Source organism: Zalophus californianus, chromosome 3 (genome assembly GCF_009762305.2).
Source record: "Zalophus californianus isolate mZalCal1 chromosome 3, mZalCal1.pri.v2, whole genome shotgun sequence".
Classification (NCBI taxonomy): Eukaryota; Metazoa; Chordata; class Mammalia; order Carnivora; family Otariidae; genus Zalophus; species Zalophus californianus.
In genome coordinates, this window is record NC_045597.1 from 40,443,829 (window position 1) to 40,464,777 (window position 20,949).

The window sequence follows — 20,949 nt, forward strand, 5'->3', positions numbered from 1 at the left end:
AATAATTCAATTTCAAATTAGTGATGGTATATTTTTATTATGTTCTTTATCAAATTGCTATAGAGAGAAAGATTCTATTAGAACAAAAACTAACATGCTTGCTGCAGCAGCACATACATTAAAATTGGAACTATACAGAGATTTGTAAGGCCCTTGGACAAGGATGACAAACAAATCCCTGAAGTGCTTCATATTAAAAAAAATAACTTATGAAATGTCAATTTAACTTTTATATTAATTTAATCAGATTTGGGGTGACATATTTTATTTTGGTTTTTATTTTGTAGCCAAGACTACAGTGATTTTAAAATATCATTGGTATAATTGATCCCTTTTTTCTGTGTAACTTCACAATGAAATACATAGTATTCTATATTTCAAGACAGAATGATGAAATTCAGTCTCTCAGATGACTGATGAATTCAGGCTGGGAGTTTGATTATCTTATTATTTTGGTCTCATATATATATATTGACATATTATGTGTATATATATAATAGATATATGATTAAATAATATATATTATTACTAAGGAATTTATTTGTGCTTGAATCTTATCCTTTTCTAAAATCCCTTCTGAGACAACTGAAGAATAGCTTTATCAACACTGAACAGACTCTTCAATGACATGTTTGAAATTTGTTGTAGTATTTACAAATAAAAATTTCTCTTTAGTATGTGTGTCATGGGTAATGAATATGACCACTTTCTATGTTTTAGCAAAAGAAATGTATTACAGTTAAAGAGAATCATAATTTCTGGGACCAATAACATGCCATTTTCTCTTATCTTTTGTTATTTAAAAGGATTTACAGAAGACAGAGCTGAGGTTAATAAGACATTTCATAACCCAATGTATTCATTATTCATTGCTGTGTAACAAATTGTCCCCAAACTTAGCAGCTGAAAGCACAGACCACCTATTATCTCATAGTTTCTGTAGGGCAGAAATTTGGGAACAATATAGTTGGATGAATTTAACTAAGGGTATTTCACAAAGCTTCAATCATGATGTTATCTGAGACTACAGTCATTTCAGGCTCATGTGGAGGAGAAACTGCTTCTAAGCACACTTATGTGGCTGTTGCCATAAGACAAGTCCTTACCATGTGGTTATTTCCACAGGAATACAGACACTGTGATAACCTTTCTTTTTCCAAAGCAAAGTAAGATATAGAGACAATTAAAGCTAGAGCAAGAGAGAAACAAGAAAGAATTCCCAAGATAGAAGACTCTTTTTAAAACCTAATACCAGATGTGACATCCCATTATTTCTGCCATATTTTGTTCATTAGAAGCAAGTAAAAAAAGAAAAATATATATAGCCCACATTTAGTGAAGGAAATTATACCAGAGCATTAACCAGGAGTCAAAGTTCATTGGGGGCCATCCTAGAGCCTGCCAACCGGAGTCTTTCCTCAGGTAACCAATGAGTCATCTTTCTACTATGCAAATGTATTCTATCCCCTCCAAATTACCTTGAGTTTCATCCTTATAGCATCATTTCAAAGTCCATAAACCCAACATCTAAATAAGGTCTAGATACAAATAAAGCAACCCAAATGTAGTTGCTTACGTACAGCACCTCAAGTGGGACCTCTCCAAATCTATGGATCTGAGAAAGTACAGAGAGAAGTAACCTGCCTCCTTTTCCCCAACGAACACCCAACATATAATACCAGGATAGGCCGAGGGTGGCCACTACAAGTATTCTCATTCAAAAAAAAAAGAAAAATTGGGAGGACAAAGGAAGAAACTAGTTGATAGTAATTATAACATCCAATTGGACAAATATTGGCAGTTCTGTGAGTAGGTCTCAGGCCAGGGAATATTTTTCTATGAATTTCAATTCTGCCCTCAGTGTTCTTGGTACCATCCTCTTAGTCATGTTCCCTTTTTTTTTCCTTTTTTCATGAAACATAACATGCATCTGCAATGATAGAGTAGGCAGTTAGCTAGATATGAGTGGGGAACAGGTGTTTTATGACTGTTAAAAAGTTTCAAACAGCTGGGAGAGACCTCGGGGAACACACATGCACTCTCCCCTATGCCCAGTGCCCTACAGTAATCTATAGCTTCATTGTATTATATTTACTTCGAGCTTTTGACCCCCCATTGTGGAGGATGGCTGCCATGACATTTCCAACAAGCAGCATATGGGGCCAAAAACTCCCTAATACCAGACAGTGGGAGGAGTCCCTTAGATGACTGGAGGCAACCTTAGTCAGAGACTGCCCTGGCTATGACCCACAACCTATCCAAACATGAAAAGAAAAGATGACCCCGGCCCCCATGCTGTTGCCACCTCTGGGCTTGCCTGCACTCCCACCTTCAGAGTGTACTCTTGCTTTGAGAGTTGTAAATGTTTACTTACTTAAGAGTTTGGCTCTGAATTCTTTCTTGGCTGATCTCAAGAACTGAGGCCATGGAACAGGATTTGCTACTGACACAGCTGAATAGATCTCTCTGTGTCCTTCTTGCTAATACAGTATTGGGGATCCAAAGGTCTCTCCTAATTTTGTACAATCTCTGACTCTCAGTCCAAGCCGGTGATGTTTTTGCCCCTCAAATACCAAATCAGTATCTTAACCTTCTACCTTAGCCCACTAGAAAAAAGGAGCAAACTAAGCTTAAAAATAGCAGAAAGAATGAAATAATAAACAGGCTCTTCACTTTAAATGTACGTAGTGTGAGGGCGCCTGGGTGGCTCAGTTGGTTAAGCGACTCCCTTCGGCTCAGGTCATGATCCTGGAGAACCGGGATCAAGTCCCGCGTCGGGCTCCTTGCTCAGCGGGGAGAGTCTGCTTCTCCCTCTGACCCTCCCCCCCTCATGTGCTTTCTCTCTCGCTCATTCTCGCTCTCTCAAATAAATAAATAAAATCTTTAAAAAAAATAAAATAAGTGTATGTAGTGTGATTGTAAATTATATCTCAATATAGCTGTTGTGTAAAAAATTTCAATCAGATGTAATTTGTGTTTTAAAAAATGAAAGTAATTTCAACATGTTAATGATCACAGATTTTTTCACTTTAATCCTCTTACTTATTTAGAAAATAAATTTGAAAACTTTTCAAAACTCTTAGCCAATAGCAAGTATAAGGATGTGTCTGTGAGGAGAGATTGGTGATGGTGATAGGTCTCCATATTGGTTAACAAAATTGTGTCTATATTTGTCCCAATAATACAACATCCAGATATTTGGACAAAAAATGGGCCTACTTTCTTCAGCCCAATACCCCTTTTCTCCCCCCTCCCTTGCATTGATTGGTTATTTTTATATAATCTCTTCCAAACCACAATCCTGGTCCAGTACTAAGCTGCCCTCTTGCACTAAAGTACAGTGATTATGCTGTGGCTTTATTTCTCCTCTGCACCCTTCTAAGAGAAGGCAACTCCACTAACATTCTAGATATTGACTCCAAAGTATGAAGGAGAGCTAGAAATAGCTGCTAAAAGACTCCAAGGCAGGAAGGAATTAATAAATCACATATGAAAAAAAATCACATATGAACCAAGAGACTGAAATTTTAGAAAGTGAGATGAGAGGGAAAATGGGGAATGAGAATCAATAATTCTGTCTTCAAAAGTAGGTTCACCTGTGAATGGGTGTGTGTTTTGGATTGCAAGGGGGTGGTAGTAGGAACATGATGATAATTACCTCGTGTGATGCTTAATTTTATGTGCCAACTTGAATAGGTTAAGGGATGCCCAATAGCCAGTAAGTTCTGGGTGTGTCTATGAAAGTATTTCTGGAAGAGATCGGCATTTGTATTAGTAGACTGAGTGAGGAAGGTCTGCCTTTACAACGTGAGTATCCTCCAGTCCACTGAAGGCTGAAAAGAACAGAAGAGGAGGAAGGACAAATTCTCTCTTCTTCCTCTCCCCTCCTGAGCTGAAATGACCATCTTATTCTGCCTCAGAGCTATGGTTCTTAGCCTTCAGACTCTAAGACTTAGACCAGAGGCCCTCTGTTCTTAGGCTTTTTTTTGGTCTCAGACTGGCTTTAACCATCTGTCCTGGTTCTCAGGTCTTCAGGCCCCAGATGAATTACTCCACTGGTTTTCTTTGTTCTCCAGTTTACAGCTAGACCTCTCCACCTCCATACCATGTGAACCAATTCCCATAATATCACTCCCCTTATATGTATTTTTATATATCCCCTTGGTTCTGTGTCTCTGGAGAACCCTGACTAATACACTTGGCAATATCTGAGAATCTACTAACAATAAGAAAGTTTGGAATACTAAAAATTCAATAAAACGAGATAAGAAAAACTGAAATTTTGGTTTAGTTATACAAAGGCAACATAGATCATAATCACTTATTTGAAATGCTTATCATTTTTTTTCTAATTACTCTATAATATATTTAGGGCTGTGAATATCAATATGTGTCAAGTTTTTTGTATAGTTGAATAAAAAGCATACTTTGTTCATTTTACCAAGTTTGCCGCTCAGTTTGTTGTGATTTTCTATCTACAATTGAAAAACTTAGAGAAGACATTGTTTTCAGTCTTATATTTTTTAAGAGGGCAAAATCTGAGTTGAACTGCGTATTTTTCCATTAATATTAGATCACTCCTCTCTTAATGCACAGTTTTCAATAAAATGTTCAGCCTTTTAAAATATGCATTGTTTTATTGTATGGTTTTGTTTCAGATAAGCTATTATTCAAAGCATACCCTATTAAGCATAATTCTTTGTAACTTCAGTTGCCTCTCATATGAAAGAGCTCATTCATCCTCCAAGAAATGACTTAGTACTTATTGCATGTTAAGCATTGTGTTAGATTCAACCAGCTGCTGGGAAAAGACAAAGGCATTGCCCTGAGGTAAAAGACCTTACCAGGTAATGTGCCTCATCTTTAAACCCTCTCTCTCTTTGAAAGAACTCAAAGTGCTTTCTTCCAATTTTGTATCATGGCTGGATTTTTGACTGACAGTTTAGAGAAGGTCCTAAAGACATTATTAATAATAAAATAGTTTCATCTTTATTCAGTTCTGATCAGGTACTAGTCACCAAAGCTAAATACTTTTCCTTTATCATGACGGAAGCATCATGTCCATAATGGCAGTATGAGTTGGGCTCTACTTTTTAATCACTGTTTTAAAGATTTTTTTTCTAACATCCAGAACTGTAAGAGAATAAATTTTTGTCATTTTAAAATAAATAAATAAATAAAATAAAGATGAAATGAGTAAATATTAATTTATAATGATGTCATATGTTCAATGTAAAGACACTAAGTGACTCGGGGCTCAAGAACAACATCATTTTGATTAGAAAATTCATACTTCTAACTAGTTAAACAACTGCTTGTAATTGTTTCTACATCCTTGTGTTCATCTGTTAGACACCATCGGTTTATTATTATTGTTTTAATATTAATGGTTCATTTTTTATTTTTTTTAAAGATTTTTATTTATGTATTTATTTGAGACAGAGAGAATGAGAGAGAGAGAGAGATAGCACATGAGAGGGGGGAGGGTCAGAGGGAGAAGCAGACTCTCCGCCGAGCAGGGATCCTGACACGGGACTCGATTCCGGGACTCCAGGATCATGACCTGAGCCGAAGGCAGTCGCTTAACCAACCGAGCCACCCAGGCGCCCTTAACGGTTCATTCAAATGTACGTTTAAGACTATTTTTTTAAATGTATGCCACTTTGATATATATTTTTTAAATGAAAGATGTATAAATATGATAATACTACATTTAATCAATTTCTAGAATAAGGAACAAAGTGATCTAAAGTCGAATAAAACTTCTAGGTGTGAAACATGAACCTTGCAAGAAATTTCTCTGCATTCTTTCTCTCTCTCATTTATTTTATTTTTATCTCTTGTTCTTTTAGATATTTAGTCCTGACTATCCTAGCATATATATACCTGCAAAATATATGATTAAAACTCAAGTGTTAATCATTATGTTAGGGCCTACCTGCTAAGTACTAAGATAACTGTGGTTCGACTCAGTTTCTTAAATGTTGTATATTTAATGAGTTTTTGTTAGTGGTAGGAACAGTATTAGCAGCACATGTGTATGCACAGGGTGATGGTGGCAGTAGAGGGTAGAATAGTTACAGTCTCCTTTTGTCCTGTATTTCTGTTCTTCAGTCGTTAGTTGTCATTGCACAATCATGCTTAATTCTCTTGAAGAGCTGTTCTTTTCACGAATGTTCCCATGGAATGTAAAATCTGGCTTCTAAAAGAAAGGAACGTTTTGCAGAAGAAACAAACATAGGTGTAACATCCGATAACACAGACATAAATATATATGTATATATGTAACATAATATATAATCTATATAACAGATATAAATATGTAATAGTTTTTATTCAGAGACATAATTAGTTAAAGCAATAACTCTTCACAACAGTGGTAGAGGACAGATATCCCCTTTAAAAATAATGAGTGGTAAGATGCTTTGGAAAGTATGAAGCTAGTTTTGTTTTATCTGTGATTTTTGCCTTTTTTAATTCTATGAGATCATGCTATATTCTTGGGGAAAAATGATTTTACTCCTCTAGATTTCATTTCACCTTCTAATTATGTGGTAAATTTTGAATGAGGTATTTAATGTAGTATCTGAATAGAGCTCTGGTCTATAAGAGAACTAGATGGAAACCAAAAATCATCCTACAAATGCTGCATAAATAATTCATTATCAGGACTTAAAAAAGCAAAGAAAGTTGCTGGTAAGTTTTTTGTAATAATTATCAGAAGAACTGATGATTGGAAAAAAACTTTCTAAAAATGTAGGACACCACAACCTAAATCTTTTCATGGAGGTAGTCGCTGGCAAAGCAAAAGAATAATTGCAAAGAAAAGTATGCTGGAGGACAATGGAAGAAAGTGGAAAGGCTATCATATGAAGTAGAACAATTGGAAAGTATGTTTGATTTTAGCTTAAAGAAAGGCAAGGAATAGTAACAAAGCTAGAGAAAATGGTGAGACATTCATAGCATCGTGGTTAAACAAAGTTAGAAAGCATGGAAAGAATTGAGGAATGTTAGAGGGGGTCTGAGAAAAATTATGGTGATAAATGAATAAAAAATGAAGGATTTTAAAATTGAATGTGAATAAGATTATGAGTGATACTAAAACACAAGGGAGAACTACATTGCAAATAACACTTATTAAAAATAAGGATTATTTAAATTTATTAAAATTGTTGACCAATCTATTTTAGATTAAAGAACGTATACAGAGTTACTAAGTATCACTTATGAATATCATTAAAACTCTTCAAACACGTGGATTTGAATTTACTCATGAAGTTGGCAATATTTAGTTCCTTACATATTGTTATCATTAAATGGTTGTTTCTCTAAGTGAGCACAGTTAATCAAGATTGAAAAATTTACTTTTAAAAGGATTTATATAATTTAAAATGGATTTTTTTTTATTTAAAAAAATGCCTTTGGGGGTACCTGGGTGGCTCAGTCCGTTAAGCATCCAACTCTTGATTTTGTCTCAGACCATGATCTGAAATCATGTTGTGAGATCAAGCCCTTCATTAGGCTCTACATTAAGTAAGGAGACTGCTTAAGATTCTCTCCCTCTTCCTTGGCCCCTCCACCTCTTAAAAAAAAAAAAAAAGCCTTTTATGTTGAAGTTATTCAAAGTCATTTGATTTGTCAAAGAAAATTTGGTTGGCCCCTCAAAAAGTATGAGCAAAATACTTTTTTTTCCTTCTCAATCTTCATGGATATTTCTAACAGCATGTGAAAACACATTCTTCTTTAATCCTTACTTTGCTGGGTTTGAGAGACTTGACATTTTTCTCAACATTCAAAAAATACATGGGGAGGAAAGACTTTTTTTTTAAGAGAAAGTTGAAAATGTTATGAGGATTTGGTTGATCCTACTCTGATAAAGCATTATAAATATCCAATGGCAGCCAGCAGAAGTTGTGGTCAAGTTAACAGAAACAAACAAACAAACAAAAACTTTCTTTCTTCCAACTGTCTTGAAATCCCAGTTGTCTAATTGATATATATTTTCATGATCAAATCATCTCACTTGAAATGTCATAAGCAAAGGCACAGATGAAGTACTGTTATGTTATTTGTGGATAACTTGTTTACAATGATTTTATTTTCCTTCTAATCACTGATGTAATTAATGTAGTATATATGACTCCAGCCCATGATAAATAGAAATGTAAAGTTCTGTGGTGAAATTTCATGACAGTTTCCAGCTATGAGGCAGTCATCTGACGGATGATGGATCACATAGATGCTTATGTATGTATTTGGAATATCATGAAAATGAGCACACAGAATGGAATATCCACTCAGGGTAGACATTAGTAAAAATAATTAAAGCATTTTATGAAAGTGTTTTATCATTTACAAATCTATAAAATATCATGCCTACAGTCATATCCTTTATGTTCATTCCCTGACTCCCAAATATATCAGAACTTTTTGCTTTACATATCACCTGAAAATTCATCTTCTTTCTTCTCTCTATTTAACTTTAAAAGATGCCAAAGAGAAAGAGTAAAAGATCGTGGCTTAAATTTTCAGGAGTAAATATTTATTCTTTGAAATTATATTTACCCCTTGACGATCATTTGCTATTTTGGTGCGTGATTGTGTTAGCAGAAAATCAGGCCAAATGAGAGCCAAATTGATGACTTTTTTGTATACACTTGATCAAATTTGATAAAAAGTGAAACACAAAACATGGAAATTTAGGCCCAAGCCTGCCTATGTAGACAGTGAAAAATTACTGAAGACTAAAGCCTTTTGAAGCATTATATGTATTAAATACTCACTATGACAATGTGTCCACAGTCACTGTCACCTTTATTTCAGAATTAAGCATAAAATATTTTTGTGCTATATTTTCCCCCAAATTTCTTAAGAACAACTGCTAAAGTCTGGACTATTTGGTTTAGGTTTTGCTATTTAATGCACTGATTTCTATAAAATGTACTTCAAAGTCAAATGAAAACTTTGAAATTATCTCAGTAGAGAAGCGATATATAACAATACTTGAGAATCGGTACATTTTGGATATCGGTCTCTTATTAAAATCCAGATTCTCATTTATAGCTGTCAGTGTGGTTTCTGTACATGTAACTTGCTGGCAGTGAACTTATGTTACAGAGAGAAAGATTCTCAGGTTGAAAGTTAGCATTTGCAGCTTTGCTCAGGCTTTTTTTTTTTCTCCCCTCTTAACAAGCCATCTGTATAGTCTCATAATTACATCACTAGCAGTGACATCCTTTAAATTTTGATTACTCATGGTTTTGAAATATGCTTAAAATGAAAGTAAAGAGTATAAAGCAAAACTAGACAGAAAACACAGAGAGTAAAAACAACTAATTGGATGTAAACTTAAAATTTAGGCATGAAATAGCAACAGTGACAAAAGTAAATGGGGGGCACCAGGGTGGCTCAGTTGGTTAAGCCTCCGACTCTTGGTTTTGGCTCAGATCATGATCTTATGGGTGATGAGATTGAGCCCCACACTGGACTCAACTCAGCTTGAAGATTCTCTCCCTCTGCCCCTCCCCGCACTCACTGGTGTTCTCTCTGTCTCTCTCAAATTAATAAATATATCTTAAAAAGAAAATAAAAGCAAAAGGAAGACTACAATTGGAAACATTTATCAGCTATTTTAAAATACATAATGATAAGTGATTTTATACACATCTGGAGTCAACTTTGTTTTCAAGCTGCCATTGTAACTCTTCAATAAGAATCTAAGATGTGCATGGGATACCTTGTAACAATGTCACTGGAATAATATACATGTATTAAGCACTTACTGTGTTGCCTTCACTATTCTAATTTTATAAACATTATTAAATCTACTTGTTAGAGTAAAGGCAGAACTTGGCTGAGGTACAGCTTACAGCAGATTCTCTGGGTCCAAAGACCTATCCATTATTCATTTCCCTGGTTGCCAAATGTATAAATATAATGGAAATATTTGGGAGTTGGCAGAATTCCTAAACTGATTACTTGGCAGATGGTATAAGGATTTTTGCAACAAGGAAGGCAACATGGAAGTCTCTGATACTTCTCTCACCCTGGTCAGAATATTTAACAAAAAAATAAAAATATATATCCTTGGATGAATGACAGTGATTATTGCCATCCTTGAATACCTATTGGATGCAGGGTTCATATTCCCCATCAGACCTCATTTAGTCATTATCTGTTCCCCCAGAAAACAAGATGGATACTAGAAGATTACAGTGGATTTCAGGAAAGTCAACCAAGTAGTAATTCTAATTGCAGTTGCAGTGATAAATGTATTATCTTTTCTAGAACAGAATAACATGGCTACAGGTGTGGGTAAGAGGCCATTAATCAAACAAATATGTTCTCTAATATTCCATAAGGAAGGACAAGAGCAGTTTTCATTAACAAAAGACAGACAATAGTATTCGTTGATAGTATTGCCCAAGGGCTGTGTTTTCTGCCCCATCCTCTGCAAATTATCATACAAAGGGATGCAAACCATCTGGATATTCTGATGGTACCATGTTCATTGGCAATAAGCAAAAGTGAAAAGTAGCCTTGGAAGCCTTGTTAAAAAGACATGTGCTCTATAGAATGAGAAATAAAAATGAAAAGGTTCAGTATAATGTCCTATCATGGAAGTATTTAGAGGTTAGTGGTTTAGGCCATGCCAGGCAGTCACTGCTGGTGAGGTTATAGAATTAGGAATATTATACATTGTCAGTGGGAATGCAAGTTGGTGCAACCACCCTGAAAAATGGTTAAAGTTTATAAAGTTTATAAAGATAAATATGCTTACTGAATGGCATGGAACTCTCACTCCTGGGTATTCTCTCTAGAGAGATGGAAATACATATTTATACAAAGACTTAGACACAAATCTTTAGAGCAACTCTTTAATAACTATAATAAAATACACTGGAAATTACCCAAATGTCCTTCAGTTGGTGAATGGGTAAACAAACTGATATACACACATGCAATATTATGATTTATAAGAAATATATATTTGGTCATTCAGATGACCAAAATATATTTTTCATGTGTATTTGGTCTTTGTCCATAGTTCCTGTCCCACAGTACCTAAAACACTTAGAATTTCCTATAATAAGGGCCATAAATGTGTCTTTTGTTTTATTAATAAAGGTGACTTTTGGACCCCACCCAAAGTCAGGGGCTGATTGCCAGGAGGACCAAACATGTATTTAGAAGATTGAAATTTTCAGTTCTACATTCCTACTTCCAGGGAGGGGAGTAGGTCTGGAAGTTCAATCAGCCAATGGCCAAGGACTTAGTCAATCATACCTATGCAATGAAGCCCCTATAAAAATGCAAGAGGATGGGGTTCAGAGAGCTTCCAGGTTGGTAAACATGTGGAGATTAGGAAGGGTGGTACATGTGGAGAAGGCCGAGGAGCTCCAAGCCTTTACCCCATACCTTGCCCTATGTATCTTTTCATCTGGCTGTTGATTCATCATCTTTATCATATCTTTTAATAAACTGATAAATATGTTTCCCTGAGTTCTATGAGCTGCTCTAGCAAATTAATCAAACATAAGGAAGAGGTTTGTGGAATCTCCAATCTGTAGCCAGTCAATCATAAGCACAGGTAAGAACTGGGAGCTTGCAACTGGTGTCTGAAGTGGCGGTGGGGGCAGTCTTGTAGGACTCAAGTTTTAACCTACTGAATCTAATACTATCTCTGGGTAGATAATGTCAGAATCGAGTTGGATTCTCGGACACCTCACTGATGTCCAAGAATTGCTCGGGGTGTGTGTGGGGATCCCCTATTCCCTGCCTACTATGTTGAAATTGGTCTGGGAACTTTAAAACGACACACAATAGAACGTTTCTTGGCATTTAATAAAATGACTATGCAACAACTTGGATAATCTCAAAGGCATTATCCTGAGTGAAGGAAGGCAATTTCAAAAGGTTATATGCTGTATGATTCCATTTATAGGACATTGTCAAAAAGATAAACCTATGGTGATGGAGAACAGATAAGTGGTTGCTAGAGATTAATCTGGATCAAGGGAGACTGCTGTAAAGGAATATAGCATGAGGGAATTTTGATTGACTGATGAATATTTTATGTATCCTGACTTTGATGTTTATTGCACAAATACTAAAATTTGTAGACATATACGTCAAAAAGTCAAATTAACAATTTAAAATATGTTTATTGTAATAAAAATAAATTGCAAATTTTCCTCCAACCAGTAAGAATTTAGCACAAATCTGAACGTCCTCTTTGGCTTCTAGAGATAGGGTACTCCACACATAGGAAAACTGTTCTGACCTATCTACAAAGTGATAAGCAAAACTGCCAACTGAGTTCTACCTATCCCAGGAAAGTTCACTGGAGGAAGGCTGTGTTGTGATCCAAGCAACCATTCCTCTTGAGCTATATAACCTGGCACAATTTGAGGTTAGGTGCCTTAAAGTGTGAAGCACTTAGAAGGTTAGGATATAACCTTCTAGTGTAAATGGTAAGATAACTTGTAGAATTTATGGCAAGCCTCAGTAGAAAAATCACAGTGAAAATTCTTAGGCTTATGGAGCTAGGCAATGCAATTTGAGTAGTAGAGAGTTAAGCACCTTTTAAAAACACGAGTTGGCCTGATATTGGGTTCTGGTAGAGAGAGTGAGCTTGACAGGAGGACATCAAATAATCATGCATCCCAAACTGCCTATGATGAACAGGGCTGTTTAGACCCTAGAGTCATAAAGTTGGAATAGCCCAGCAACAATCAATAGGCAAATAGAAGTGGTATTATCAGGATCAGGCGTGAGCAGCAAGTATCACATGCCAGCAGTATGGACAAGTAGTCCAGACACTTAGGCCATTCACCAATATTGCATCAACACTTCTTCCAACAGTTTATGACTGGATCAATGTGTGTGTGTGTGTGTGTGCGTGTGTGTGTGTGTGTGTGTGTGTGTGTGTGTGTCTAGTTTAGGTTTTAGGAGAATGTTGACCTCATTGCATGAGTTAGGAAATATTTCCTCTCCTATTTTCTGGAAAGGTTTCTACAGAAGTGTTATTTTTTTTTCCTTAAGTGTTTGGTAAAATCTACTAGTAAAAGAATCTTGGCTCCAAATTTTCTTTTTCAGAAAGCTTTTTAACTACAAATGTAATTTCTTTTATAAATATAGAACAATTCAGATCATTCAGTTATTCTTGGGTTAGTTCTGTTAGTGCGTCACTTTCAAGGAACTGACCCATTTGTTCTATGTGTAGAATTTATGGATATAAAGTTGTTCGTAACATATTCCTATATTACTTTTAATGTCTGTGGAAGCAGGAGTGATGCAATGTCCTCTGTTTCATTTCTAATATTGGCAATTATGTTTTTTCCTTTATTGGTTAGCATGGAAAGAGATTTTTAGTAATCTATATAGTCTAAAATTACAAGGTTTTTGGGATTTTTCAGGCAATAACGTTAACTTTCAACTATAAAGTGGGCATCAAAAAATGCCATTTCCTTAACAGTGGTAAACAATGAGTAAATAAAATTACATGTTTTTTTTTCTGTATGACTAGCTAAACACAAATTAATGGAACACTTATGACTATGGGTATCTTCTTTTTTGAGAGTATTCAAATTTTATCTGCGGTGTTGTGCATGTTGGGATGTCCCAACTTCCTCTGTTATATGACTAAAATATCATATAGGCAGAACAAGTGCCTATTTTCCCATGAATTCAATGGCAAATTTATGGAAATAGCCCAGAAAAAAAGTGCTCTGACAAATCTCAACTCACTGGCTGATTGTAGTAAAGGGAGTTCTGTGGCATTATCTGAAGGATAATGCCAGTTGTCTGCTATGTTCAGATTAGATTTCCACAGTATTTTATTTCTTCCTGTAAAATGTGGTTTCTACATCAATATCATGAATTTGTCCTTCATCTGAATTCTTGCATGCTTGGGCTCTGTGAGATTTGTGTCTCCTTTTTAACATCTGTCTACTCATATCCTTGTGGGCATGCCCTAATTCAAACCTCTTACTTTCAAATTGCATGCTAATGTAAACCGTATCAATCAACCTCTATTGTTCCCTTGGTGAATCTGCTTACATTTTCAGGTCATACGTGTACAACCGCACTTTAATTATCAATTTAGTTGCCACTGGCCTGTCTCATAAGGCCCGTTTCTTCTGTGTTTAGTGCAAGGATTGACTGACAGCAAGATCAATGGGAAATAGTAAATCAATTCCGTAGTCTTTGTAAAATGCCCTTATTTAGGATTGAAAGCATATTTTCTAGTGACTCTCACAAAGAGAAAGTCTTACTATTAGAAATAAATCACTGTGACTTTTCCATTATTTTTGATTTTGAAATATATGAATAAAATTGCAATAGGTAGAATCTTTGCTCTGTCCCTCTGTCTTAGTATCTTCTCTCCTGACCTCAGCCCGGCCCTCCCCCTTCTCCAACCTCTCCCCATTTGTCCCTTCCTTCTCCCTCTCATGTCCTCCTTGCTCCCTCTAAAGGGTGATTGAGATATCTATTCTTCTTTCAACAAAATGGAAAATATATGATTACAGTTATTAGCACAGCATTTCTTTTCATTCTGTTTCAAATCAAAATGATAAATTCAAGATTTTGAGAGAATATAGAATTTTATGGTCATTTAAAAATATAGGCATTGGAAATAAATATTTTGTATATAGACTCCATTTATACAGGTAAACTGCTAAAATGATGGTTTAGAATTATTTATCTGGTGATTACTTGTCTTTAAATCTGATTCAATATGATACACAACTTCTTAATACCTTAAAAACTCAAAGTTTTAAAAGTACTTTATGGTTATTATGAGATCATATTTTTAGTTATTCAGCTATTCCCATTCAATACTTACATGCAAAGAGAATAAATTTTTCCCCTAGAGAAATTAATCAATATCCCAAATTTTTGTGGAAGAAATTATATGACATACACCTTAAATCTTGCAAATAAACAGGTGGGTTTTTTTGGGTTTTGTTTGTTTATTGTCTTTTTTTTTTATCTCAACTGCATAAAGTGAACATGGCAGTCTGACTGGCTGGCACTTGTGTTTTGATTATCTCCTTTTCACCCTGCTGATGAGGGAGGGATTCCTGCCCTAGAATAAGGGGATGGCCAAGCTCATGACACCCACCACTGGTCAGAGGATATTGACAGCAGTTTATTTATCTTTCTTTTTAAGATTTTATTTATTTATTTGAGAGAGAGAGAGAACACAAGAAAGGGCAGAGGAAGAGGGAGAAGTAGACTCCCTGCTGAGCAGGGAGCCCAATGCGGGACTTGATCCCAGGACCCCCGGATCATGACCTGAGCCGAAGGCAGATGCTTAACTGACTGAGCCACCCAGGCTCCCCTACAGCAATTTATTTAGCCACATGTTCTCACAGCTCAGGGTGGAGGACACCACCTACCATGTACTCTGGAACAGAATGAACAGGCAGGAGCTGGGGGAGGAGGCTTTACAGGAACCAAAAGTAAGGTGCTTCCTGCTTCCCATGGGAAGATGTGGTTGACTTTGAATAATTCAGCAGGCTGGCTGGGACTGGAAACCTGCTATTCAGCAGTAAGCCGGCGCCATGCCTGATCCCCATTATGAGAAGGATTATTTGGCGAGGGGTCCTTATTCACAAGAGTTCAGTGGGAGAGGGAAACATGGGCTCTGCTCTTCAAGGCTCTCCAGCTTTCAGATGTCAAGGCAAGAGATAATATTGAATCTTGATTTCCAACCTTCACCACAACTTGTAATATGGAGAGAGAGATCAAGAAAGATTTATATTTTTATTGAAAATATGTAACTTTTTTCCTTTCAAAATCATATCAGTTGCCTTCTTGACTGAAAATTTAGGAAATAGTAAAGATACACTTCTTGCCATCTCACTTTTTCCAACGTTGGGTATTTGTTAAAAATACATTTGTGTATCGTTTTGAGCTTAACAACATACACATTCTGGGGTTTTTATTTGTCCATAATTCTGTTTAACCTCAGTTGTATATTTAAATAAATGCAAAGTGGGGCGCCTGGCTGGCTCAGTTAGTTAAGCAACTGCCTTCGGCTCAGGTCATGATCCTGGAGTCCTGGAATCGAGTCCCGCATCGGGCTCCCTGCTCAGCGAGGAGCCTGCTTCTCCCTCTAACCCTTCGCCCTCTCATGTACTCTCTCTCTCTCATTCTCGCTCTCTCAAATAAATAAATAAAATCTTTAAAAATAAATAAATAAATGCAAAGATCACAATTGATTTTTTTTTACCAGTGCTTGTATATTAAGCAATTCTTCATTTTGATTATTACTTTCTTGTCTAGATAGCATCTCTGCATTGTGTTGTGTTTTGTTTTGGTTTTCTTCCAAGAAAGTTTTCTGGGTGCTCTAATTCCTTGACTCTTATGTCCTTCAGTCTGTCTTAGTTTATGTTAATGCACATATTTTTCTATATACATTAATTTTTCCCACCCCCTTTCTTGCAATATGTTCTGCCATCAAGAATTCATTTCTTTTAATTTTCCTAGCAACAGGTGGTATTTTTCTCAGCAATGGGTGTTCTGAGGCTGCTCATCTCACTCCATCCAACCTGACCGGCCTTTAGGCCTGCTGTGTGGCTGTTTTTCCTTATTTTCTTTGCCTTTCCCTCCCTTCCTTCCCTCCTTCCTTCCTTCCTTCCTTCCTTCCTTCCTTCCTTCCTTCCTTCCTTCCTTCCTTCCTTCTTTCCTTTTTTTTAAATAAAGAAAGCATTGTTTGGGTTCTTTCTTGATTTACCCATTCTTACACATTGACTGAAGAATTTTTTAACCTTGTTTTCAATACCGCCCACCTAAAAAACCTTTTTATACCTTTTCTCCCCCTAATCTCCCTCTCATACAGAATTTTAGTACTACAGATTACAGTGCTTTTTGATCATAAGGGTAATGTTTTTTCCTATGCCAAGAACTAGTTTTCACCACCTTGGAAATGATATTGTCCCACTGAAAATTATTGCTCGGTTAGAGAGCAATAATTCCAGAACCTTCTGGAGAAAGGAAGAATGAGTTAATTTGATTAATACATTAAAAAATAATTATATACAATGATTCTATTTGTATTAGTTTAAAAATCCCTATTCCTTCCACCCCCAAGAAAAAGAAAAAAAACATTACTTAACTATCTGAACAATTTAAGGAAATCTTTAAAAAAATAAAAAGGACAAAGAAACACAAAATTCAATAAAGGGCAGGGGAAAGGAAAAGGAATGTGAGATATTTGTGGCCAAGCAGGTAGTTTCAAAACTATTGGTTGTGCTCTATTTCTTAGTCTGGCAGACTGGTTATACGCTGTTCATTTTATCATTAATCTTTATGCCATTTAGGTTGTTAAAATGTCAAAAAGGGAGTTCCACATTTGTTCTGTGACTTCAGTCTGGCCTCTGCCTCCTTCTTTCTGCTGTGCTTGCTTAATTTCAGATTGTTATTCAATTGCTATGCACACCTACATCCTTACCATTTGCTAAACCATGAAGCCACTTCCATACTGGCACATATTTGCTGCCGTGAGTTCCTGGGTTCCCTCTCACCCTGTGGTTGTCCCACCCCCCCCATCAAGATACCACACCCTTTCCAAATCTAGCACTTAAATGGTTAATACTTGGCATAAGAGAGGGTCTCCTTGACCCCGTTCTGGGACTAGAACAATATCTATTCTGATTAACTGGTAATATTGCTAGTCTGATTGCTAATTATGCTAAACATTATTTTGGTTTATATCCATGTCACCAGCTGTGTCCATGATGCCAAATTTATGGGTCATTTTGTTTCCCCCATCTAACTTTCCTTTATGATAGTATCACAAGTGGTTGCCTCCTCTGTCTTGAAGGTATCTGCCTTCTAAGCTCTATTACACCACACCCTTCTGAGTTTTCTTTGAGACTTTTCAATAGTTTGTCTTTTTCTTGAACTCCAAACTTTGAGTTTCCTCATGACATACATTAATAGTATTAACTATTTATCTGCCATTCATAATATATATAACAACTACATTCCCTTTCATTCATTCATACAATATTCACAAAACAAGTATTTATAAGCTGCACCAGGTGCTGAACTAAACAAAATTGGCACTGCCCCTTTCAGTCTGAGGGTGTAGTGAGGGAGAAGGGCAAATAAGAATAAATCTTATAAATAAAAATGGTGAAGGCTGCTGTAAAGATCTGGGTTCTGTGAAAGATATAAATTGAAAAGGACAATTTTAGATAGGCGTCAATGATGGATTCAATATTAAAGTTATTATTTAATTCAATATGTTGCTTAGTTTATTTATTTCTATATGCATATGCCCTGACATTTATAGTTATGACATAACCAGTGCATTAAGTGATCATATCATGTGGATTTTTTTAAATGTTTATTTATTTAATAATAATTATTTATTTATTTGAGAGACAGATCATGTGCATCCTGGGCAGAGCGGGGAGCAGAGGGAAAGACGACGAGGGAGAGAGAGAATTTTAAGTAGGCTCCACACCCAGCCTGGAGCATAACTCAGGGCCGAACTTGTGATCCTGAGACCAAGACCTGAGCCGAGGTCAAGTCTTACGCTTAATCGACTCTACCACCCAGGAGCCCCATATTTATGTAGTCTTTTAAAGTTGTTTAGTTTTTATTAGTTTCTTCCTGCTTTTCTCCTACACTTCCTTTGCTTTGATTATCATCTGCCCTTCATCTATGACTTTGTGTCTCCTTTCACATCTTTGTCTGTGCTTTTACCATATCTACACTTATGTCTCACTGTTTTTATTTATTTATTTTTTTAGAGAAGGAGAGATGGGGGAGGGGCAGAGAGAGAGGGAGAAAATCTTAAGCAACCTCCATGCCCAGTTCAGGGCCCTTCATGGGGCTTGATCACATGACCCTGAGATCATGACCCAAGGTGAAATCAAGAGTCACACTCTTAACTGACTGAGCCACCCAGGCTCCCTTATATCACACTTTTAAAAAAATATTTATCATATTATTTTCAGTAGTCTAAATCTAGGTTAAAAAATAACTTGGAAAAACCTCTCTAGCTTAAATGGCGTAAGTCTAACACGTGCATTTTAATGAACATGCAATATTCCATGGGATGAAAAAATGTCAGTCATTTCTCTATTGATGTGCACAAACTTTCAGTTCTTGTGTATAAGAAAAACTGGTGTATCAAACATATTTATAATGAAGCTTATGTATCAGTGCTTTTATTTATTTTGAGATCTATCTGCAGAGGGTTCTTTTGGGTGTTTTTTTTTTTTAAATTTTAGTTTCTTATTTGAGAGAGAGTGAGCAAGAGAGCTCACGAGCAGGGGCAGAGGGAGAGAGGGCAAAGCAGACTCCACTGCTGAGCAGGGAGCCCAACAGGGAGCAGGGAGCCCAGCCCAGGACCCTGGGATCATGACCTGAACCAAGGTAGCCACTTAACCAACTGAACCACCCAGGCGGCCCTCCACAGAGGTTTTTGATCCATCAATGTGTGTATGTCTTTGTGTTTTAAATAGATATCGCCAATGTCCTTTATAAAAGAGCTGGGACGTGACATGTGTTCACCAGTAGAAGAACAGTCCCTGAACATCTTTAAGAAAAGTCTTTACCGGCCTTTTCTAGTCTGTTTGGTCCCAGACTAATAAGACACCTAATGTTGCCATACCCCATAGTGTCATTTCTATATTTACAAGAATGAAATGTGGGACCTTTTCCTTTTGGTGTCTATGACAATTGTCCATTCTGTAAATCACATAACATATTTTTTTCTCCAGATGAATTGATTCGTAGTCTCCTTTACTCATAGTATTGGATGGGGTAGGCATTTACATTTGTATGATGTCAACAGGCCATAGATGTTGATAAACAATTTCTGTCCCTTCAGCTGCCACCAAGGAAAAGAGGAAATGAGAGTGGAAGCAAGATAGAGAAGTCAAATGATTTTCCACAATTGTCTTGATTCCTGTCTTCCTAACCACCTCAAATCAGAACAAAAACCTCTCCTAAAATAATAAAACTCATTTTCCAAAATTTGGTGGCTAAGAGAAAAGGTCAGCTTCTTTTCCAATGTAGATTCCGTAGTAGCCGGAATTAAAGAAAATGCTTTTTTATGACCTAGACATATGGTATAGATTAGGAAATGGATAGAAATTGGTTCTGATTGGCTGGCTAATATTCTAATGAGATAGATTAATCAATGTAAACCACATAGCTCAGTTAAAGCTGCCTTTCAAATTGCCAATTTCATTTTCTTCCAGCAGAGAAAATGCCAATCTTTTCCTATGTAGTGAAATTGTCTTGTTATAACAATGAAGAAACTCCAGAGTTACTGTTATTGTGGAACATCTGGTACCTACAAGATGTGGCTCCTCAGAGAAAACCACATCGCTGGAAAATAAGAACTTGCTCAACCTAGTCGTATTTCATGTTTTGTTACACTCTAGAGTATGGCTGCCTCATAATACAGTAATCACTTTCCTTCAGCACCATAAATGAAGCCACAGATGCTACAATTTGCTCTAATTGGAGCAGCTTACCATAAATAAATAATCAAAATAACAATATATGCATAAAATATATGCAAGTTTTAAAGGTTGGATTGAAAAAAATTATAAAATGATTACCTAAATACCATGCTTATCACATTTATTCTTTAAGAAATAGGGAGATAGTCTGGATTTTTCTCCTGAACCTCATTATTTTTCCAAACTGTATCATTTATTTCAAAATTTATCCCAACAATGAAATTACAACAGATCTGGAAGTGTAGCAACCTCTTTTATATGATTGTCAACTGCCTAATTTATCACATTTGACTAATTTATCAGGAATCAGATTTATGATTTGACGTCACAACAATTTAATGGTTTGCCATGTTTCTATTTTGAATAAATGTTAAACTTATTCTTATATATGGTATTGTCTTCTATTCCTACAAACATTTCTTTTTTGTATTGATTCTATACTCCTAAAAAATAA

General features: G+C 36.0%; 1 long non-coding RNA gene and 1 pseudogene across 1 annotated transcript in view; one reads left to right on the forward strand and one right to left on the reverse strand.

Annotated features, from left to right (window-relative positions):
• The first annotated feature begins 98 nt into the window (after nucleotides 1-98).
• LOC113921155 lies at nucleotides 99-198 on the forward strand (annotated as a pseudogene).
• Nucleotides 199-5,995: 5,797 nt separating this feature from the next.
• Nucleotides 5,996-20,949, reverse strand: part of LOC113919201 — a 49,884-nt gene continuing 34,930 nt past the window's right edge. The window contains exons 2-3 of the long non-coding RNA XR_003518888.1: nucleotides 10,781-10,816; nucleotides 5,996-6,202 (exon numbers count right to left, since the gene is read on the reverse strand). This is a non-coding gene — a long non-coding RNA (uncharacterized LOC113919201). The remainder of the gene's footprint in view (nucleotides 6,203-10,780; nucleotides 10,817-20,949) is intronic.